The sequence below is a fragment of the Phocoena phocoena genome, chromosome 3 (assembly GCF_963924675.1).
Source record: "Phocoena phocoena chromosome 3, mPhoPho1.1, whole genome shotgun sequence".
NCBI lineage: Eukaryota > Metazoa > Chordata > Mammalia > Artiodactyla > Phocoenidae > Phocoena > Phocoena phocoena.
Genome location: NC_089221.1, coordinates 123,098,432 through 123,122,806, shown reverse-complemented (window position 1 = coordinate 123,122,806; position 24,375 = coordinate 123,098,432). Strand labels below are relative to the sequence as shown.

At 45.3% G+C, this 24,375-nt stretch overlaps 1 pseudogene; it reads right to left on the bottom strand.

The window, feature by feature from the left end:
* Positions 1–3: 3 nt before the first annotated feature.
* Positions 4–22,185, bottom strand: LOC136120286 (interferon regulatory factor 3-like; annotated as a pseudogene).
* Positions 22,186–24,375: the final 2,190 nt, after the last annotated feature.

Here is a 24,375-nt window from a genome sequence, read left to right as displayed (position 1 = left end):
GACCTAGAAATCCACCTCCTTGACCAGGTCTTGGAGATAAGCCTTGTACTGGTTCAAGGTGAGGGAGAGTAAGTGGCTGTTGGAAATGTGCAGGTTCAAGGTGTGCCCCAGGGAGGAGGTACCCTCTAAATGGGCCATATCTGGCAGGGTGCTGAGGCACATGGGAACAACCTTGACCACCAGGAGCCTCTTGACAGACAGCTGGTCCTGGGACCACGAGTCCCCAGCAAGAGAATTACAGGGTGTAGATGGTGTCTGCTTCCTTCCCTGAAGATGATCAGGTTTGCCACAAAAGGTTCCAGATGGAACATGCCTCCTTTCTTGCCCTTGGGGGCCTCGCCATCGTGCTGGTGGCCACCATCAGGAAGGCGGTCTAGCCCATGACCCAGTACCAGTGGCAGTACCTCAGCCTCTGGGCCCATAGCTGCTGCCAAGCTCTCTGCAGAGCTCCCCGCTTCCTCCCCCCACCCCCCTGCAAGGCAGCTCAGCACAGCCTCATGTAGCCTGTCATACCCTGGGGTCTGACAGTCTTATTGGCTGTCCAAGCAGTGCCCTGTCCCCTGCATCTGACCCCACCAGCCACAGGCCCCTGGGGCAGAAGACAGTCTGCTGGAAGACTTGGTACCCAGGTAGGAGGTGGTCCCCTTGAACTTCCACTCTGAGCAGTGATAGCAGCAATCTTAAGAGAGAGGGATGAGAGAGTGTAAGGGGCCGTCACCCCAGCTCCAGCCCCTCCCATGGCACAGCTGGTACTCACCTTCCTCAGGTAAGCTGCCTCAGTGGGCTTTTGGGAGTGGGAGCGGGGGTCCAAGTTAGGGCAGGGAACAGGGATGTTTAAGGTGGGGCTCAGCAGAAGCTGAGGCGTGTGCTCAGGGTCCACACCCAGGCTCGAGGGCCCCCATCTGGTAATGGGGCCAAGCCCATATCACTCAGGAACTCCTTCTGGGCGTCAGAGGTACCACATCTGCCACTGGTGTCTGGAGAGGTATCCGGCTCAGGAAAGTCCCCAGCTCCTGAGGTCACAAACTCGTAGATCTAGTGCAGATCCTGGGGGGTCCTTGCTCTCTCCTAGGCCAAATGCAATAAAATACTTCCTTCTGGTTTAGGGCAGACCGGAAATTCCTCTTCTGGGTCAGCAGGTTGGGCTTATCCTTCCCAGGGTTTTAGGACCTCTAGCCTTGGCCCAGGCTGGAAGATGCGGAAGTCCTCCCACTGGGCATCTTGCCGCAAACCATTCTTCAAAGTGATGCAGAGGCACATGCGGCTCTGGTCCAGGCAGGCCACACCCTACGGCTGCCCCAGGCCCAGCTGCCACACGGATCCGAGGCTTTAGGGTTCCCAAGGTCCAGCATAGAGGCTCGGTGCACGCAGGGTGCTGGGACCTAGGCCTGCTCTTGGACTCCAGGTAGCTCTCGAGCTCACAGCTGCACGTATCCGTCCCCTTCCTGGCAGCTGGGATTTAGAGTGGTGGAGCTTTCTTTTCTATCTCCTGCTTTTATGATGAATACAAACACACAGACATACTTACACTGGCCTCATGCTAGAAAGGTCTGAACCAAAGTGAGTTTCCAGACCATTTCAGACTGGAGCCAGTTTCAGGATTTTGGCCTAGCTTTGGTTTTGTTACTGATCGCAAGTGTCTTGAGTTTGGTGGATACCCCTGGGCTCATCTAGATAATGAGCTCGTCTGGATACTGCTTTGGACTAGGGTTTCTGCAGCCTTGAGATACTTCTGGCTGTGTTGGACCATATGGGTCCTTGGGGTAGAAGCAGCATTTTAAGGAAGGGAGCGATCATCTCTCTCAGTTTCCGTGATGTGCTCAGAGTTTGTGGGAAAATGAATAGCTAAGTGATCATCTTTCATTCATTCATTCATTCACTCTTTCATTCAACAAAAATGTTCTGAGTGCTTATTATGTGTCTGGCCCTTTGTTGGGTCTTGATAGCAGTGAGAGATTTGCATGGAGTTCCCAGCTTTGGAGGTAGCACCACATAAATAGACTGATGTAAAATCGTGTGAAACGTAGTGTGGTGAGGGCCAGCACGTGATGCCTCGGGAGACTCCAGTGGAAGTTAGGGAAGACTTGCCTGAAGAGGTAGCACCTGGGCTGAGTTTGGAGGGATGAGCAGGAGTTAGCCTGGTAAAGAAATGAGGGGCTGTTGAGAGATCCACAGGTGTAAGGAGGCAGGAGAGGACCTGGGACCTTCTGGGAACAGCCCGTACTCTGTTGAGCCTGAGTACTGAGTTTGTGGCAGGAGATGTCAGGCTTTGGGATGAGCGTGGGCAGCCATCTGATCACAGGCGCTTGATAGAGCAGCCTGGGATGCCTGGGCTCCATCCTAAAAGAACGTGAAAGCCAATGACTGGTTTTAAGCTAGGGAGATTTGGGGGCTCTCTTATATATTTATGTCAACAAATATTTTCACCCGGAGTTTTCATTTTGTGTTCCCTTGATTCTATGAACCAAGGGGTGTGGGGTGGGACATACTGTTTTTTTGTTTTTGTTTTTATTAAGTGAAAGGAAACAAGTGTTTAAAAAAAAAACTCTACAAAATAATGGGTGAGAAACTGTAGCTTTAAGTTTTATACCTTCTGTGCTGCATGACTTTAGATGTTTCATGACATGTCATACATTGCCTGCAAGTTAATTAACCCATCAACTTGGAAGGTTGCTGGTAAATTCCAAACCAGTTTCGAGGGTGTGTATGTATTCTGAGTGGGGAGCTGGTTAAAGACATCCATAATATTATGATAATCCTTGCTGAATATTGCTAGGATTTCAACTGGCAATCCATGCCATTTCTGGCACCATTACCCACAAAAGGCCACGCTTCCCCAGAAAGGTAGATGAATCCTCAATGAATAGGAAGAGAATAAACACGTTTAACTTGGTAATAACTTGACTTCCCTGTCTCACAAGGTGAAAGGGAAAAGTCAGTGGTTTTTGAGAGAGAGAGAAGGGAGGGGAGGGAGGAACAGACTGGGTTGACTGGTGACGCTGTGAAAGCCCCACAATTGCTGTCACGGTGGTTTTTCACCCCTGGAGCAGGGTGATCTCATTTGCTGCCGCCTATGCATTCATCTCTGGCTTTCTTGTCTTTTTGCCATGAGGACACATGCATATGCTGAATGTGTAAGTGTGCCCCAGGGAGGCTGTAAGGATTTTAGAGGCAGACTAAGCAGGATTCAGATTCTCCTCTGCAACTTACTTAGCTGTGAGAGCCTGGGAAAATTGTTTACCCTACCTGATCGGATTTCAGAGTGCCCACCTAGCCTGGGCTTCTGTGACAATTAAATGGGGTGAGATGTTTGTGTATAGTGACTGACACATACCTGATGTTCAATAGATGTTAATTTCTCTCCGGACCCTGGACTAAAGTTACTTTTAATTGGTTTTCATAGGAATAGCCATTTGTCTCCCTGACTCTCTGTCCTGCTTACTTTTCACCAGTAAGGAAACACATGTTCAGAGAAGTGGGAACTTTGGGAGCAGAATGCCTTGTATTCCAATCCTGGTGTTACTACTGGCTTTGGACAGGTGACTCAATGTTTTTATTTTATTTTATTTTTAAGTTTATTTTAAAGTAATGTGTATTTTGTTGTAGCTTATCTTATGACAGGGCCGAAAGTAAGCTCATCACACGAGATGAATTGTGCCGAAACACAGCAGTAGAGGGCTGCCGCTCGCTCAGGCAAAACAGCGCCGTCTGTCCTGCTGTGGTAGCTTTTATTGAAGCATTATCTATGTTTACATTTTAAGACTTATTTTCTTAACATTCCAGAAATGCCAAAGCAGCAACATATGCTTCTATTGATTATACAAGCAATAATGGGCTTCCTTGAAAACATGCCGTGCTTCGTCCTTGAGTGCAAAAGCAGCACAAAGTTCCCACCATTATTTTGATTATACTGAAGTAGCACAAGGACATTTCCTTGCGTTCCCACCACTCTGATTATACTGAGGACATCTCATGGATCAGTGCCTAAAGCACTCAATGCTTATTCGCAGGCCCCCGGTTTGCCGGGATGGGGCTCAAAGCATCCAGGACTGTTCACAGTTCTGGCTTATTCCCATGCCCCCGGTTTGCCGGGGTGGCTCAAAGCAATCAGGACTGTTTGCAGTTCTGGCTTATTCGCCAGCCCCCAGTTTGCTGGGGCGGGGGGGCTCATGGGTCACGTCTCCTTTCCATGTCCTCAGTTATTCCACTACAGTATTTGTTTTTTTGTTGTTGTTGTTTTAATTAATTCATTAATTTGGTTGCGCTGAGTCTTAGTCGCGGCAGGCAGGCTCCTTAGTTGTGGCATGTGAACTCTTAGTTGCGGCATGCATGTGGGATCTAGTTCCCTGACCAGGGATTGAACCCGGACACCCTGCATTGGGAGTGCAGAGTCTTATCCACTGCACCACCAGGGAAGTCCTTCAATAATTTCAGAGTTAGTTTTCTTCTCTTTGAAATGGGAACAGTGATGCCCAATACTTCCTGCATCTTCCACGGTCATTGTAAAGACTCAGTGAAGTAAGTCAGGGTTCCCAAACCTCAGAGAATCAGAATCACCCAGACATCTTGTTAAAACAGACCGCTAGACTCCGTCCTCAGGGGTTGTGATTCCTGAAGTCTTGGGAGAGGCTGAGAATTTGCATTTCTAACCAATTCCCAGGCAGTGCTAGTGTGGTGGTCCCAGGCCATACTTTGACAACAGGGCAGCCTGTCAATACCAGATGGATGTGAGCTACCATCACCTTTTGTATTTTTGGGTAGGGGTCATAAAGTAGTTGCCACCACTTGGCTATTATTCTAATTTGGGGGTCCTTATTTTGGCTATGTCAAATAATTGCTTAATTTTGAATTTAAGTAGAACTAATATAAGCAGTGAGGAGAAATACTTTAGTATTCTAGGGGGTTGGAATCTACCTTTGCTGCTGAGGACATCTGTGTGACACAGACATAGGAAGGAGGGGCCTGGACTGACCGGGCATCAATACAGTTTTATCAGCCTTGACCCCTTGAGATGTGTCTGGATTAAAAAACACATTTCTGGAACATTCTCCTATTGCACAAGACTCTCTACCAGGTGTTAAGGGCACGCTTTAGGGAAATTCTGGAAAATGACAGGGGAGTTCCACAGGCCAGAATTTCTTTTAGTAACTTGTAAAAAAAAAAAACAAAAAAAAACACCCATCATCCCTAGGGCTTTTAAGTACATAAAGATGGATCTTCCCACTGAGGAAATCATGGGCCCTGACTCTTTTATTTTAGAAGGTGGATGGCAAATATAAGGGTCATGGTGACACCTCTGTCACTTCATGAGCAGCCTGAATTACAGATCTAAAATTAACAGCTTCTCCTCCAACCACCAACCCAATACTTAAACTCTCCTTTGTCATTGTTTCTAGAAGGAATCGAGTCATAAGAAATTCTACCTGAATCTGCAAGCCTTTCAAACACAGCCAAGGTGGGGAATTCAGTGTCACGTTAGCGTTAAGGGTTTAGATTCTGGGGCTTCCCTGGTGGCGCAGTGGTTGAGAGTCCGCCTGCCGATGTAGGGGACATGGGTTTGTGCCCCGGTCCGGGAGGATCCCACATGTCGCGGAGCGGCTGGGCCCGTGAGCCATGGCCGCTGAGCCTGTGCGTCCGGAGCCTGTGCTCCGCAACGGGAGAGGCCACAACGGTGAGAGGCCTGCGTACCCCCCCAAAAAAAAAGAAAAAAAAAAGAGTTTAGGCTCTGGGGTCAGATGGATGGGGCCCATCTCTCCACTTTCTGGCTTGCAGGGAGTGACCCTAACAGATGACTTTCTAAGCTCCCATTTTCTTATCTAAATTGAGGGCAGTAGTAGTACTTATTCCAAAGAGCCTTTGTGAGGGTTATTTAGATAAGTATGTGAGGACTCAATAAATGACAGCTATTGTTACTACCCGGGTGATTTTTAAGAGTTTAGGATTGGGACCAACAGCTGCATGCCCCCCTGAGCTGTCATGTTTACAGAATTATCCAGCAGTGTTCAGTTGGTTTGTGGGGCTAGATTTTCTGTTTTCTCCAATTTGTTTATATGGTTTTAGATTGAAAGAGAAGGGGAAATAAATGGGGACACAGGGACAGAGGATGGCCTGTGGGGAGTATGACCCTGCCTGACCCAAGGAACTGTGGCTCAGCCCCCGTAAGGCAGGGGTTAGAGTCATAAGCTGAAGGATCTGTTCTTCCCGGGTGGTGCGGGACACTCAGTGGCTCAGAGGCCAAGGTGACAAAATGCAGAGTTGGGGAAGGGCTTACACATGGCACCAGGGGTGCAGTGAAAACACAAGGGAACCCGGGTCTGTTTTCCTCTCAAAGTTTTGAGTTCCCAAGAGGCAGCATCCTGGGCAGGAAAGCAGTGTTTTCATGGAGGCCACAGCATCCATGGAGATGACAAAGTAATTCCCACAGGGACTTGTGAGTGGGCAGTAGTTATTAATGAAGAACACAAGGGGACTCGTTCCGAAGGTTCTCCTTCTGTGTGCGGGGAAATCCCTAAACGACGGGGGTGGAAGTGACACAGGTGGGAACAGGGGAGGAGTAGGGACTTTTGGGTGATGTAGCTGAAGTCTGCTGCAGAATGCTGGGCACAGGGTAACCATCCAGGAACTGGTCATTATTCCTAGCTGTTTCCTGCCACCTGACCTTGCCCTGTGCCCATGGCCCCGGGCAAGGTCTGCTTGAGTATTGAAGGACATGAGAATTCTCAACCCCTCTTTCCATGGAACTCTTTGGAGAATGCAGAGTAGGGTATTATTAAGTCCATGCTAAGTCAGTTTTCTCCATCACAACCACAAAATATCTACTTTTGAGAGGAAAGAGTAACTTAGGCCTTAGGTACTAGGCAATAGTGATGATCCTGGCCGGCTCCCTAGACTTGGAGGCAGAAGACCTTGTTCAGACCCCAGATTTGTTACCTTTGAGTGTTGAGGCCATCGGCTAATTATTTAACTTCCTCGTCTGTACAGTGGGGACAAAACTGCCTACCCTACCACCAGATAATAACTGCAAAATGTTTTGTAAACTGTAAAGTTCTGTTTAAGGGAATTAAGGAAAGTGGTTTTGGCTTGGCTGACGATGACAGCTCCTAGGGCTACTGGCATTCGACCAAGTGATGGTGCCTTATTCCAAAATGAAGACTCATGAGGGAACTCAGGCGTGGAGACAGGTGAGGGGTGGGGAGGTGTTTGGGGAGATCCCTGGGTGTTCACTACCTACTCCCGAGGCTGGTCTGTGGGACACGAACCCAATAATCTCATCAGGGGGTACCAATTACTGGGGCAGTGCTGAGGATGTGACAGCTGCCCTTCCTGTCGCCTCTGCCGTGGTCATGTATCCCTGTCTACCTTCTAGACTGTGCACTTCTAGATCACGGACCATGTTCTCTTCTCTTCATTGTCCAGCCCCTGGCACAGGGCCTGCCACTCAGTGGCGGTTCGTCCCATCAGGTTTATGGAACGATTTAGTGAGTGAGTGACTGAAAGGGTGTGTTTCCTTTTTTTGGATCACGGTTCTTGTCTGTATTCTGCACACTTTCATTCTTACGCTGCTTCTCTTTCTGAAATGCCTTTAAAGTAATCCACAGCTCTGGGGAGACTGGAACATGGAAACACAAATTCATGGGTTGAAGAAACAGGAAAAGCTGAGGAAGAATAATAAGAATTGCTTTCCTTTCTGAGCTCTTTGTGCCTTGGGGATCAACTCTGGGGGAGAAAGGAGACTTGGGAATTGGTCGCTGGTGGTGGGTGCGTGGGTGGGGCAGCAGGCATCTTCTGTGGAGAATTCGTCTGTCTTGACACAATAATGCTATTCTGTAACTTGAAGGAGATGTGGGCTCTGAAGACTTCTGGCCCTGGAAATAGGAGCTTTTTCAAAAAGAACTGGGAACTGACAAAATAAATCTGGAAATGGCTCCTATTGTTGTTAGGGTTGAAACAGGTGTTTTGTGAGTTTCCTGCATGCTGCTATGATTGTAAACCAGGGAACATCTTGATTTTATGTTGGTTTCCCTTGTTGCTCCCAAAACCTCTTAAGGATCGTAACAACAGTGACATCAATGTGGACAGTGCCCTTTCTCTAAGGGCTTGCTCTACACCACCCTGTCTTATTTCTCACAACAACTCTGTAAGATTAGTGGCAACCATGACCCCATTTTACAGATGAGGAAATGGAGGCTCAGAGAGGTTAGGTGATTTCCCCAAGGTCACACAGCCAGTCAACTTAATTTGAACCATGTTTGAATCCCAGCCTGAAAGCTACATCCATTCCCTCCTCCACCCCCTGAACTGCCTCCTTCGAAAAGTGTAAGGTTGAATTTATTGATGAGGTTGTACAGACTTGCCTCTGAAGTATTTTCTAGGCAGTTCAAATAAAGCCCTTCGAGATACAGACTGTGTGTATTTCCCCGACAAGAAATCCTCCCCGTCCCAACACCTCCCTTCAAGGGTTTTTTTATAGACAGCGCCCCCTCCCACCCCCAGGGTTCAGCCTGGGGGAGAAAATGAGACAAGAAAACAAGGAAATAAAAGAAAACAAAAGACCCCAAGACCTGTAACCAGTCATGAATGAAACATGCTTCCCCAGCCTCACAGAATGTCAGTCAGATTCTCTTTGTTCTCAAAGCTCTGGTTTCGCAGAGCATCAATTTCCCCTAATGATAAGCTTTTTTTTTCTTCATCTGATGATGCGGCCTGGTCTTGAGGGTTCTTATCATGTGTATTGCTCATCCAGGATGACAGACACACGCACAGAGAGTTTGTCACCTCCCTTCATTTCTTTTCCTTTCCCATCACACGTGATTTCCGCCCCAGTGCAAGCAGGGGTCTGAGCAGCATCCCGCCTTTTCCTCCGCCCCCCGCCTCCCTCCCACACAGCTCTTTGAGTTCCCATGAGAAAGCTTGTCTTTCTCCACCCCTCCACAGTGACTTGTCAGCTGGGTGTGCCCCTGGGGGCCCGGTATTTCCGACAGGATGTATATTTGAGCTAACACGTGTCATGTATGAACTTCGTTCCAGACACATGCTGAGAGCTTTGAACGGATTATCTCATCTGCTACTTACATCATCCCAAGGAGAAGGGTCCTGGTGGTCAACCCACTGTACGGATGCGGAAACTGAGGCACAAGATGTCCGAGGACACATAGCCCTCTAGTGTCTAGAGTCTAGAGCCTGTCTTCTTAACCAGCAGGACTCACCAGCTTAGGTTTTGTTCTGGAAACTTCCTTGTGAAACATCGGAGAGCCTTGAGAGTATCTCTGGCTTTTGAAGTTCTCAGCCCACAGGGCCCTAGAGCAGTGGTCCCCAACCTTTTTGGCACCAGGGACCGGTTTCGTGGAAGACAGTTTTTCCACGGACAGGTTGAGGGGGACCGGGGGTGTGGTTCAGGTGGTAATGCGAGCAATGAGGAGCGAAGGGGAGCCGCAGATGAAGCTTCGCTCGCTCTCCCGCCCGCCTGCGTCTCACCTCCTGCTGTGTGGCCCGGTTCCTAAGAGGCTGAAGACCAGTATCTGCCCATGGCCCGGGAGTTGGGGACCCCTGCCCTAGAGAATCAAGGTGGACAGTAACCTCGGAAAGGTCAAGTCAAGCAGTAACAATGACTAGAGGGGTTTACAGACCATCCATAGACCATTTAAGATAACCAAAACCTGACCATTCTCTCCCTGTAAGGAGAGCACAGGGATGGTGGTGGGAATGGCCCCCTGCACCTGTCTCTGTCTGTCACCTCCTGCAAGACCTCCTCCCCATCATTTGCACCTTCCCCACACTTCTGTCATTACAGCCATCTATGGATAGGTAGGGTGACCTTACGGACAGCAGTTCTTAAGGTTTCAGGGGGGTCAGGATCACTTAGGGAACTTATCTAAAATCCAGATTCTGGAAATTCAGATTCAGGAGGCCTGGGAGAGGGACCTAGAATTTTCATTTTTCCAAGCACCTCTGGTGATCCTGATGCAAGAAGTCCCCAACTTGCTATTTAAAAGTAACCACTGCTTCTCAGACAATAACATTAGGACAAGGAAGCAAAATGCAATTGTAGGTCAGCGGCCTGATTTTGCCTCGAGCAATCTCTCACAAGTGCCCGAGAGCATGACTGTAATCCTGGGACCCCAGCATCACTTGGTTGCTCTGCTCTCTGCTCTTCACCCTTCACCTCTGTTGCTGGGGAGGATGCAGCTGAGGAGCTGTTCATCTTTATCTGCTGTGCTTATTGTAGGAGCTCAATAATATTTATTATTATTTATTAATCTTCTTAACTAGGATCAAGATTTTTATCTTCTGGTCTAATATCTCCTACCAAGGGATTCTCTAACCCATTTAGAGACCAACTTTGACTGCCCATTTTGACCAACTGAAATGATCAGGAAAAAGTAGGGAAGAGATCCTGCACTAGAGACAGGTTATAAAGACAGCTGCATGTTTAGGTGTAGACACAGCTGAAGGTGCCCCCAGCTTGGTTCCCTCTTTAAGTTGTGCTGGAGGCTCCACCTCCCACAGAAGGCCTTTTTCCGAAGAGGAGTGGCTACCCGTCCCATCCCAGATATAATCTGCGGGGCACTCCCATTGCTATGCTCAGTTTACAGCCAATCTGTCAATGTTAAGTGGCATGTAATCATTTGCTCTACCAGGTTAGTAATAAACCTCTGAACATGTCATTCTGCAATAAGTTATTTCATTTTCTTTGATCCATAGCATGCTTCTAAAACCAGAGCTTTTCTGATGCCTACAAAGGCTGTAGACTCTACTAGGACAGGAAACACAAGGATCCCGAGAGAGCAGTGTAGTGCCTGACACATAGAAGGTGTGCCATAAATGTTTGTTGATTAAGTGACTGTAATTCTGTGAATCCACAATTTTTTGAGGAGCGGTTGTCTCCAGATGAGACTCTGTGGGCTGGACCAGAATAAGTCCATATAAAGTTGCACTCTTGTCAGACAAAAATGCAAAACTTTAGGGCAGTGTATTAAGTTTTTCATAAAGCTAAATTTAAAAGACTGTCTATTCTGAGACTATGTTCTTCCTAATTTGGGTGTGTTAAAATTACCTCTATTCTATGAGGTGATAGCAAGAGATGTGACCATATTGACTTAACTGACTCCATGCCCCCCTCTTTTGGGTAGGCTCCTGCATTTCTTGCCTAGAAGACTGAAGTAGCCTCCAGAAGTAGCCTGCCTGAGCCCACTTCCCCCCTTTCATCTGTCAAGATTTTCAGTTACAATCCAGAAAAGGGGATTCTAGCTGACCTGGGTATTTCCTCAAAGACAGAAAGACTATTTAAAAGAAGGTAGGCCTAAAGGCATTGTGCTCTCCTCAGTTGGGTCCTGGAAGAGAAAAAGGACATTAGTGGAAAGACTGGTAAAATCCAGATGAAGTTTGTAGTTTAGTTAATGGTAATCTATCATTGTTAGTGTCTTCGTTGTGCTGACTACACCGTGGTTATGTAAGACGTTAGCGGTAGGAGAAATCGGGTGAAGGGTATAGGAAATCTCTGTGCTATTTTTGTAGCTTTTCCACGAATCTAAAATTATTCCAAAATAAAAAGTTTATTAAAAAAATGCTGACAGTCCATGTGCTCAAAAATCCATTTGATCAAAGTTACCTTTTGAATATGTAAATCAGAGCATATCAGTATGTTTCTTAAAGTCTTTCAGTGACTTCCCATTGCCCTGGGAATCAAATCCCACACCTATACCAGGACCTCGGGAACCAGCCCTGCTGTATCTTCCACCTCATGTCTGGTCTGTCCACTCTGCTTTTGATTACTCCAGTCACAGTGGCCTTCCTGCAGTTTCCTGACGAGGCCACGCTTGTTGCTGCCTTAGGCCTCTGCACCAGAGGGTTCTGTCTAGAACCCTCTTCTACCAGATGTTCGCATGGCTGGCTCTGGATACTTAGGGCTCTTTTCCAGCACTTTTGCTGCCCACCCACTCTAGCGTAGCTTCTCTGCTGGTCACTGTCCTTCACTTCACTCTGCTTTGTGGTCTTCAAAACACCTAACACCATCTATCAAATTACTTAAATAATTCCTTTCCTTGGTGTTTATTTGTTTATTGTCTCCCCCTCCCCTTTGGATGTCAGGTCCATGAGGACTGGGGTTTACTGTTCATCCCTGGATCCTCAGCACCTAGAGTAGCGTCTGGCACATACTAGGGGCTCTCTAATTATTTGCTGAAGGAACGCAAGCAGGGACATTTCATCCAGGAAGGCTCCCTGACCGCTGCTCAGGGATAAGATTCCCCGCCTCTGGTCCCATGGCCTCCTGCATTTCTCTCTTCTACAGCCTTTGCCCAACTGGGTTGTAACTGCCTGTTGGCCCTCTGTCTCCTTCACTAGGCCCTGAGCTCTGGTGGGTAGAATGATGTGATCCACCTTTGCACTTTTAGAGCTTGCCCACACCTGGGACAGAGGGGCATTCAACAGCAGTGGAACTCATTAGGGCCTCTGGCTTGGACACTTGCTGGCTAACTTGGGGAGTCTGAGGAGAACCCTATTTTAGACAAGACCAGTCACTGACCACTTCATTCATCTTTGGACCATCACTGCCTAGCATTAGAATGGGTTATATGGGTTTCCAAACCCTGCCTTGTAATGACTGAGTAACCTTGGGCAGGAAATGTAACCTCCCGGAGCCCTGCTCTCCTCATCCACAGGACGGGGATGTGGATGTTGATGGACATGTGCATGCCCACATGTACACACAAACACACACACACACACACACACACACACACACACACACACTTCACATAGCTGACCTTCTTACCCTTTCAATCTCAGTTTAAATCTTATCTGCTTTATCTAAAGTAGGTCCCTTGGCCTCAGCCATAGCACTTATCACAGTTTATAATGAAGTGATTTACATATGTTTTGTGTCATCTCCACCATCAGAGTGCAGGTAGGTGGTGTAATTAATTGGCACCACTGTATCCCAGATGTTGCAACAGAAGATAGTATAGAGTTGCTATATTATTATGCCATTATTTATACTTATATTATTTTTATGGACTGGGGAGTTATTGAAAAGAAGGAAAAAGAAAATCTCTGGGCAACAAGGTCCTCTTTGCTTGGTTACTGGAGAGGGTAATTTAGATTCACAAAGTCAAGTCATAGTCTGCGGGTGCCGGCCAAGAGAAATTATTTCCCAAGGAGAGGTGGTGTGTGTTCTACTGATTGTCAATTTATGACCGGCCCCCGAGTTTGAAAAGATAAAGTTTCTTGGATACCTCTTCCCCTCAAGCCTGCTCATGTAGTTTCAATTTATTTTAGTAGTGAATTCAGTTGGCGTTTTCTCTGGAACCCTGTTATTAAAACAAACTTGACAGAGACTGTGCTTGCAAATACAACAGCCTAGGAACGAAATGAACTCCGATGTACTATATGAGTCCCAATATTGGTTCAGCCACGGCATGACACTTAGAATGTGTGAGAACGATGGGAATCTCATTAATCCTCACAATTTAGCAGCAGCCTTAGGAAGAGGAGAAAAACACATCTGATCGAACTGTCCTGTTAGTCTTATAAATGTGTGTGAGAGAGGTATTAATGGGGGGCAGTAAAGGGAGCAGGAATATTTATCCCAATTCCTTGGTCATTTGCTGGTGGATCTAAGACAGAAGACTAACTGAGAAGGATTTATAGAAGTAAAATGAGGCTGCCTTCCAAAGGCTCAGATAAGTGGAGAGAACGTCAGTCATTCATCTTTCATTTATTGAGCATCTGCTATGTGCTGGGTGCTATTCGAGGCCATGTGGATCGAGTGTGAAGAAGCCAGTCGAAGTCCCTGCCCCCAAGGAGCTTACATTCTGGTGGGAAGAGGTAGACAACAACCAAATGAGCAAGTTAATCAGTAACTTTAGTAAAGAAAATAAAACAGGGTCACGTTATAGGCTGGTACTCGGATGGGGGTGGTAGGGACTGTTTAAGGTTGACGGTCAGAAAAGGCTTCTCTGAACATGTGACATGGAATGAAAAGCAGATGTTTGGGCGGAGGCAGCTGCCCGGAGATGGAAGTTCCTAGCAGCTCACCTGAGGAACAGAACAGGAGAAGCCGTGAAATGAGCTGAACATCAGGGAGAAAACCAAAAGGTCTCTCAATCCCTGCCACATACTAAAATACAAATAATAAACAATTTCACATTCTTTATTACTTACTAGTGATACTTACTACTTAGCAGCAGTGTGACCTTAGACAAGGTATTCATCACTCTAATTTGACAGCCATAACATAGCAGTAGTAATGACTACAACCTCCTGGCCGTGTTATGAGACTTACCTGTGATGGTAATAAGTACTGATAATTATTGAGCGCTTATTATGTGCCGGGCTAAGCATTTCATTTACCAAAGCTCATTTAATCTTGTTGCTAACCTTCTTGATAAGGTTAGAAGCTAATATTATGTTCCTCATTTTGCAGATGAGGAAACTGAGTACAGAGAGGGTGAGCAACTTGCCCCAAGTCACCCAGCCAGTGAGTGACAGGATGGGGATTTGAATCCAGGCACTCTTCGTCCGAAGTCCTCAGCCTTACCCCCTGTATCTTCCAGATTTAGCAGCCTTAGAACAGCACCCATCAGATACCTCGCCCAGTGCCGGCAGTGATGACTCTCAATGCTCCTAGTTCTGTCATTACTACGCACATTGTCTTCCACTTCACAGCAACCGTGAGCGATCTTAGAACCTGCATTTTAGAATGTGACATTCAGAAGTCAGTGATTTGCCATCAGGGTGGAAGCCAGATCCGATTCCCAATCCACCGGTCTTTTCCCCATGGCACAACTCCCTGGAGTTTTTGATTATTATACTTAAGCATATTTTGAAAGGAACCCTCAGAAATACACACTGAATTTGCTTCAGTAGATCCAGCTGTTTGTGAAACAATAGTTTCAATTTTCTTCCTTAATACTGCTTCTATTAATATTTAAAAGATCCCTCCATATTCATTGTTCCTATTTTGAGCTAAAAAAATCCCCCAAGCGTTTCAGTATTCATCAGCTGATGAAAGCCACCGCGATTTTGAATCGACCCCCACTCTGCCACCTGTCACCCGGACGTTGCTCTCGGTGCCTGTATTGCTCCTGCTTGCGTAGAGCCCAGGAATTCCAGTTCTCCTTGAGACTTCTCAGGTAGGAAACATTGTTCCCAGTGAGTTTGTTTTTGTTTTTTGCACATGGTCATTCCTATGTTCTTGGATCTCTAGAACTGAACTTTCACCTTGAAAAACTTAAGAAAAAAAAAAGTCTTCTTGGATAGGACTGTTAGAATATAGAAGATCCTCTGAGACCAGTGGAAAGCATGTTTGAGCTCACTGCCTGGCCAGGCAATTACAGTTACAAGGGGAGCAGGTGTAGTGACAGAGGAAAAGTAAGGTAGCCAGAGCAGCTTTCCCTTGATCTTTCTCTGGGGTGGGTGCAGGTGTGTCACTCCAGTCCAGATGTTTTCTCTGGAGTCGAGACTCTAATATTTGACCACCTACTCCGTGTCTCCACTTAGAAGTCTAACAGGCAACTCAAGTTTAACAAGGTAACAAATGCCTGACCTTCACCCTCATGCTTGTTCCTCTCTTGGGCTTCCCCACATCTGTTAACAACAACTCTATCCTTTGAGGTGCTTGAGGGAAAATGTTGGCGTCTCCCCAACACTTTTCTTTCCCTGACAGGACCCATGTCCGATTCATCAGCAGCACCTGTTGGCCTTCACTTTCAGACTAGATTCAGATTCTGACCATGTCTCACCACCTTCATGGCTGTCACCACGGACCGAGCCACCATCCTCTCTTTCCTGATTTCCATGGTCTCCTAATTGGCCTTGCGCTTTCACTCGTGCCCTTTTTCATACACAGTGTGGCAGCTAGAGTGATCCTTTGAAATCTGCGCGAGTGCATACCCCTCCTCTGCTCAAAACTCTCTAATGCTTTCCTGTCCTCAGAACAAAAGTTAAATCCTCAGAATGGCCTATTAAGCCCTCCAGGGTGCCCCTCCCCCATTATAGTTCTAATCTCATTTGATCTAGCCTGCTTGTCCACTCTAGAATGTAAGTTCCTTGAGGGCAGGAATATTTGTCTGTTTTTTTCACACTATTTCCAATGCCTACAATAGTGCCTGGCACAGAGTAGGCACTTAAACATATTTCTTGAGTGAATGGATGACTGTTAAGGGATTCACGTAGTGCCTGACTGTATGAAGTCCGGAATCATTTCATTACAAAAAGAAAACCAATTCAAATGGAATATGATTGGATCACTTCCAATGGGATAGAAATTCAGGGGTGCATTACTTTCAGGGCAGCTCTATCCAGGAACTCAAATGAAGCCAATAGTCACTTGCTTCCTTTGCCTATTGTCTCTTTTTCTTCCCTGTTAGCCTCATTCTCAGGCAGGCTTTCTTGGTCACCATAAACTTCAGCCTTACATAACACTACGTTAGCAACACCAGTGGGGAAAAAACAAACAACGTCTTTCCCAACACTTCTATCCAAAGTCCTAGGAGACAATCTCATTGACCTAGCTTGAATCAGACACCTCTCCCTGAACCAGCCACTGGGATGAAATGTTCCCATTGGTCAAGTCGAATCACCTGCGCACCCCTGGAGTAGAATGAGAGAGTAGGGGTACCAGGCCCCCCACCATCCGTAGACTGAGACAGACGGAGGGCTGCTTCTGTAAAGGGAAGTATAGGTTCATCCCTCATTATTACCAGACTGATCTTTGCAAAACATGGTTCTGATCCTGTCATTATTATGCTCCAGGATCCTCACTGACTCCCTGTTGAAATAAATGCGAAAATCCTTTGGGCTGGTATTCAAGGCTCATCATAATGTGGTCCCAGTCTATTCTTCTGGTTTTGTCTCACCATTCCCTCCCATCGTCCCTTCACTGCAGAAGCACTGGGCTCTGTGCTATCCTTGGGACACCATTTATTCACTTACTTATATCTATCTATCTTTTTCTGATGAAGCACCTACTGTATGCCTCCCAGCCTTTGTCCTTTTGGTGACCGCTCTCCAGAATGCCTTTTGCCTCCTCCATGTATATAAAAGCCAACACATTCTTTATGGCCTAGGTTAAGTACCATATTTTCTAAGATGCCCTCATTCTTCTCCCCTCCACCCATCATGCAGCTCAGAATGATTTATTCCCTCCATCTCTTGTCATAGAAAAATTTATTCCTCTCCTGAGGCAACATTTTTTTTAGCCTTAGGTTAATGTTTTATATACATATATATATATATATATATATATATGGGTTTGGCCAAAAAGTTCCTTTGTTTTTGTTTTGTTTTTTTAACATCTTTATTGGAGTATAATTGCTTTACAATGGTGTGTTAGTTTCTGCTTTATAACAAAGTGAATCAGCTATACATATACATAAGTTCCCATATCTCTTCCCTCCTGCGTCTCCCTCCCTCCCACCCTCCTTTGGTTTTTAAAGTTAAAAATAAAAGACACATTTTTCATTTTCACCAAGAACTTCATTGAACAAAGTATTCACCTTTTGCCATTTTTCAGGCAACTTCATCATTCCATCTTCCCAAAACTTTTTATCTTTTTGAGCAAAGAACTGTTCCAGGTACCTTTTACAGTCTTCCAAGGAGTTGAAATTTTTTCCATTGAGAGAATTTTGTAAAGACCGAAGTGAATGGAAATCCAAAGGTGCAATATCTGGTGACTACGGCAGATGAATCAGAACTTCCCAGCCAAGCTGTAACAGTTTCTGTCTGGTCATCAAAGAAATATGTGGTCTTGTGTTATCCTGATGGAAGATTATGCGTTTTGTGTTGACCAATTCCGGACGCTTTTTGTAGAGTGCCGCTTTCATTTGGTAACTGGGAGCAGTACTTGTTGGAAATAATCGTTTGGTTTTCCAGGAGCTCATGGTAGAGGACTCCCTTCCAATCCCACCATATACACAATATCACCTTCTTTGGATGAAGACCAGCCTTGAGTGTGGTTGGTGGTGGTTCATGTCGCTTGCCCCACAATCTCTTCCGTTCCACGTTATTGTACAGTATCCACTTTTCATCACCTGTCACAATTTGTTTTAAAAAAAGGAATGTTTTCGTTACATTTAAGTAGAGAATTGCATGCAGAAATATGGTCAAGAAGGGTTTTTTTGCTTAACTTACGTGGAACCCAAACACCAAACCAATTAACACAACCAAGCTGGTGCAAATGATTTTCAGTGCTTGATTTGGATATTTTGAGTATGTCAGCTATCTCCCGTGTGGTATAAAGTTGATTGTTTTCAATTAATGTCTCAATCTGATCTCTATCAGCTTTCAGCTGGTCTACCTGACCTTGGAGCGTCATCCAGGGAGAAATCTCCAGCAGGAAACTTCACAAACCACTTTTGACACATTCGATCAGTCACAGCACCTTCTCCATACACTGCACAAATCTTTTTTTGTATTTCAGTTCAGTTTTTTCCTTTCTTGAAATAATAAAGCATAATATGCTGAAAATGTTGGGTTTTTTTCCATCTTCGATATTAAAATGGCTACACAAAAATTCACCAATTTCGATAAGTTTTTTTTCAAATGCATGCGGATATGACAGCTGTCACAATACAATCTAACAAAATTGTTTCGAATGAAGTTAAGGACAACTAAGCGCTACTGGAGCCATCTTTCAGAAAAAAACAAACGAACTTTTGGCCAATCCAATATGTATATATACATATATGTGTGTGTGTGTGTGTGTGTGTGTGTGTGTGTGTGTGTATACCTGTTTCCCCTATTGGACTCTAAATTCTTTGAGGGCTTGGACATCTCCTGCCACTATACAACCAGCCAGTTATAATAGTATTGTACACATAGTAGATATCTAAGAAGTGTTTGTGAAATGAATCAATTACAAACTGAAGTGACTTAAACTTTCAGTTTCTCCTGCTTTATCATCACCTTTATCATCATCATTTATGATATGTTTATTTGTATAGGACATCTTATTTGTATAGCATGTTGAGATTTTTAAAAATGTTTTGGGGTTTTTCATCTTATTTACTTTCTATAATGGTATTCTGAACTGAATATTTTATCTTATGAAGAAACTGAATCTCAGGTCAAGTAACTTTTTGGCCGCGCAGTGGTAAGGACAAGAATTGAATTTAAATCTTTGTATTAGTCATAACTATTTTGGCAACAAGTGAGAGCAACTCAAGTCAGCTTAAGTACAATAGGAAATTTATTGGTTAATTGGTGGCCCCCAAAGAACCGTGCTTTTTGGTACTCACCCTTGTGTAGGGCCGGCCATCCCTCAGTGACTCTGAGCTTGGACATGTGACATGTTTTGACTGATGGGATTTTAGCAAGCGTGATGTAAACAGAGGCTTGATAAATTGCTGGCAAATTGGGACTTGCCTACTTTGAATGCTCCTTCTTGGAACCCAACTGACATGCCCTAAAAAACCCAAGCCACATGGAGAGACCATGGGGTAGAAGAAGCAGGATGCTCTCATCAACAGCCCCAGCTGAGTCTTCAGCAGCCACTCAGCACCAATAGGCAGCATGAGTGAGCCTCCTGGGTGCAGTGAGTGTCCCAGATGGTCCAGCCCAGGCCAGCCTCCAGCTGACTGCAATTCCAGCCAGAGAACCTCGAGGGAGAGTAAAATGGTTGTCACTTAAAGCCATTAAGTTTCAGGACAGTTTGGTCTTCAGCAATAGGTAACAGAAGCAAGCGACTGATTTATTCCAAGTTCACCTGCCCAGCCCTGAACCAGTCACCGTGGCCATGGTGGTGGGGTCTTGTACCTCCTTGAGGACCGTATGGATCAGGGGAAGAGAGCCTCACAGAAGGTCTGGGAAACTGTGCAGAAGAGACAACAAGTATAGGTCCTGGAGCCTGGTAGAGACTGCAGAAAGCCAGCATAACTCCTAGGTGGAGGTCCTTCATGTCCCGGAATCGTAGATTGTCAGAGTTAACAAGTTCAAGTCCAGTTCTTTCGTTTTACAGATACTGTAATTAAGGCCCAGTTCTAGGGTCAAGATCTACCAGTCATCAGGCCAGAAGCCCAGTATCCCAGTTCCTCCTCTTGGTCTTTTCCTGTCGCCTCAGGTTTCCTCAGTGGTAATGGTTGGCGGGGGTGGGGTAGAGGTGGGGTGAGTGTGTGTGTTTCTGGGAATCTGACATGGGGTAGATTGGAGGGGCCTTGGGCTGGGGGTTTAGGGGGAGTGATGTAATCCTCCCAGAGCTCTGTGTGTTCCCAGTGCCCCTCTGGCCAGAGACCCATGTTCGCACATGAATCGGCTGCCTGGATTTGGAGTGAGTCAGACCCAGCTCAGCTCCAGTCACCCCTGCTCCGCAGCCTTTACCAACAGAGCTAATCGTTAAGCCAGGCAGTCCAGGACACATCTCTGAAGTGCGCTAAAATTTTCATAGGGAGGAAGCATTTACAGACAACATTTGGGACCTCAGGCTTCTCGTAATGCCCTGTTTGATGTGAATTTGTGGCTCTTTAGACAATTTAAGATCAATTTTTGTGAAATTTCCCAGAACATTTTGTTTCCTCAGGCAAAAAATGGCTTTTGCTGCATGAACAGCAGTTGAGCGTCTGCTCCAGAGGAAGACAATCAATTGTGGCCTCTGACAAATCAATAAATATAGGTAGGACGCAAGATTCTTCGTGTTCACTGCATCCATAATTCTCTTCCTTCCCATCACCACTGGAGACAGAGTTGTAGGATGTTCATTCTGAGAGATAATGTAGAGTTTCTTTGGTTTACTGATGATTTCAGAGTTGGGAAACAGGCTCAGAGAGGGCTAAGGGCTTGTTCCAGTTACACAGCAATTCTATGGATCGAGTTGGGACTAGACTCTCAGCTTCTGAGTCTGAGGCAAATCCTCCTTCCACAGCCCTGAAATCTTTTGGTGACTTTGGTGGCAGCTCTGACACAGGATAGAGAGTAGGTCATGAAGAAGGGAGATAGGGAGGATGCTGCATTTCCAAGGAAACTGCTTTGTAGCAGGGGGACCACAGGGAGTGGAGAGAATGATCTAGATTTCTCCAGTAGAGACTCAGGACTTCAATGCCTGTATTTAGCCACAAACAGGACACTTGGATATAAAATCTTTAAGAGGTTTTTATACTCACAAGTACCCATAGAGAATTAGCCACGCTATGTTTTGTTTTCTCTGGGTCCTGACCCACTTCTCTGAGGTTTAGAGGGGTTAAACTGTTTACTCAAGATCATACAGTCAGAAAGAGCTGATTCCGTAGGCTGTGTCCTTTGCATTACCCTGTACTGCCTTTTAGGGGGGCAGGCATAGTCCTTACGGTAAATGGAATTGAAGGTATTTTGTCCCAAGGAAAAATAATCACAGGGTAATGTAGAAGTTTATTTATATTAAATACTGCACAGTGCAGATGGCTGAGGATGTGAGCTTCAGGGCCAGGTTAAAGCCCAAGTTCCATCAGTTATGTGTGTTTGACCTTTGGGGTACATTTGTCCCCTGCAAGATCTTATTTTACTTCTTATGTATACAATGGACATACACATTTATTTCATAGTGTTGTCGTGAGGGTAAAAATGAGAAAATGCTGGTCCATCACTTAACACTGTGCCTGGCACTCAAGTGCTCAAAAATGTTAGCTGTTATGTGATTTTATCATGCACGATATTAATTGGGGAATGGGATGATGCAAGAAGAGAAAATGTAAAAGAGAAAAGATGACCTTTTCTTTATGCTTCACGCACCGATTCCTTTGCATGTCCTGAGAACATGTCTGTCCTCCCTGGTGGTTTAGAGTAGATCAGCTCGTTTCAAAGGTGAGAGATGAGTGAAACTGTTCACTGGGAAACCCAACTGGATGTGCATAAAGGTACATGTAAGAGGATAAACTTTGCAAGATCATTTATAATAGAGAAAACCTAGAAATAACCTAAATGTTAGTTTATAAAGAACAGGTTACATCAGCTATGGTACATCACAGTTAATGCAGTTCAGTACTTCCATGTGCTTAGGATAAATCACATTTGATTCCTTTTTTCTCCCTCTCACTCCCCACGTGACTACCATCAGTAAATCCTGTTGACTTTACCTTCAAAATATATGTAGAATCTGACCAGTTCTCATTATCTGCTACCACCCTGATCTTAACCCACTGTCATCTCTCATAGATTTTGCAGTCACCTTCGACTTAATCTTTCTTCTTCTACTTTTGCCCTTTCCAGCTGCTGTAGCATGCTCGCTGTTTTTTGAACCTATTAGTTACATTCCTACCTCAGGACCTTTGCACAGGCTGTTCCTGCTGCCTGGAAAACTCTTTCCCACAATGTCCTCATAGCTCTCTTTCTCATCTACTCAAGCCTGCTTTCCAGTGAGGCCTGCTCTATCCACCCTGTTTTTAGTTGCAATCCACCCCACTCTGAGTTTAGTATTCCCAATCTCCTTTATCCTGTTCTGTATTTTCCATAGCAGTTATCACTTTTTCATGTGCATATATTATTAACTTATTTATTAAGTGTATTGCCTCTTTCTCTCCACTGGAATTTAAGCTCCATGAAGGCAAGTGTTTTTGCCTTTTTTTTTTTTTTTGCTTTTGTTGTTTACTGTTACATCCTCAGCACCTAGAATAGTTTCAAGCGTGTAGTAGATACTTAATAAATATCTGTTGAAGAATGAATGAATTCTTTACAATGGGTTATTATGGAATCATAAAACCAATGAGGGGGATCTATCTGTATTGACATGGAAAGATCTCCAAGATATATTTTTAAATTAAATAAATCAAGTTGTAAAGCTATTAATATATATATATTTAAACATAAATGAAATTATAATGTATATCTGTATACATATGTATCTATGTATATATAACTTCAAACCATATATTTGTATCTGCATTCATATGTATATAAATGCATAAAATGTTGGGAAGGCCACATTCTAGATGTATTAGTAACAGTTACTTTTTTTTACGTGGGCCTCTCACTGCTGTGGCTTCTCCTGCTGCGGAGCACAGGCTCCGGACACGCAGGCCCAGCGGCCACGGCTCACGGGCCCAGCCGCCCCGTGGCACGTGGGATTCTCCCAGACAGGGGCACGATCCCGTGTCCCCTGCATTGGCAGGCGGACTCTCAACCACTGCACCACCAGGGTAGCCCAACAGTTACTTTTTTTTTTTTTTTTTATGCGTTACGCGGGCCTCTCACTGTTGTGGCCTCTCCCGTTGCGGAGGACAGGCTCCGGACGCGCAGGCTCAGCGGCCATGGCTCACGGGCCCAGCCGCTCCGCGGCATGTGGGATCCTCCCAGACCGGGGCACGAACCCGTGTCCCCTGCATCGGCAGGCGGACTCTCAACCACTGCGCCACCAGGGAAGCCCAACAGTTACTTTTTAAGAAGAGTGAAGGAGACCTTTTATTTTCTTCTTTATTCCTCTCTAATTTAAAAAATTTATCCTCTAAAAGACTGTATTCATGTATTACTTGTGTATGTTTTTCTAAATTGATGTAAATTTTGAAACAATATGAAATATATGTACAGAAAATTTAGCACTCTTTGGTATATCTTCCTGGATCAACTAAACTGAACAGGTTGCTATCAGAGAGGATTGAAATGGATGGGGGTATCTCTGACCAGCTGATTATTTGTGCCCATTTGACCTTGATCCCCCCTCCCCAGACCCACGTACTTTCCCACCCTGGACTATGAGCTCCTTGGTAGCAGAGCCCTAATCGTTTGGGTCACTGCCATGGCCCTGTTTTCTAGCACAGTGCTTTGGACTTGGGAGATGCAAAGTATGTAGCTGTTTAATTGAGGCAGCTCTTTCCCGTCCTCTGCGTTCTGGGATGCAGCCTCAGTTTGCTCTCCTACCTGCAGGTGGCAGTCTTCATCGGCTTGAGCCAGCCACGCTTCTTCCTAGAACAATGGTTCTACGTGCTTTTAGTAACACATTTCATGACACCCCTTTACTATTCTGGAATGAAATTACTAGATTAAATAATCCTCCTAGTAATATAACTTTGAAAACCCATACAATGCCCTTGCACTCATATAAAGAGAAATAAAGGAAAGTAATTGATAATAAAATGCTGTGTATTTTAATAGCAAATGCTTGGGTGTGATTTCCCTAGCAGATATCATGAAGTAGTCAGCTGTTTTACCTGTGTCTAGGACTCCTGTGAATGCCACAGCTACAGGTGCTGTCTGATATAGGAGCGACATTTCAATCTGTGAAGCAATTTTTCAAAATGTTATGCAATTCTTGGTAGAGCTCTGAATAAAACAAACTTCTATTAAGTTATATACATTTTCAGTCCCCCAAAATGTATATTAAAGCCAAGCGTACTGCTCTCACCAAAACAAACAGGTTCTAATTATAAACATGTGTTTAACCTATGTGGGAATCTGAGATGTGAGACAATGTCGTGT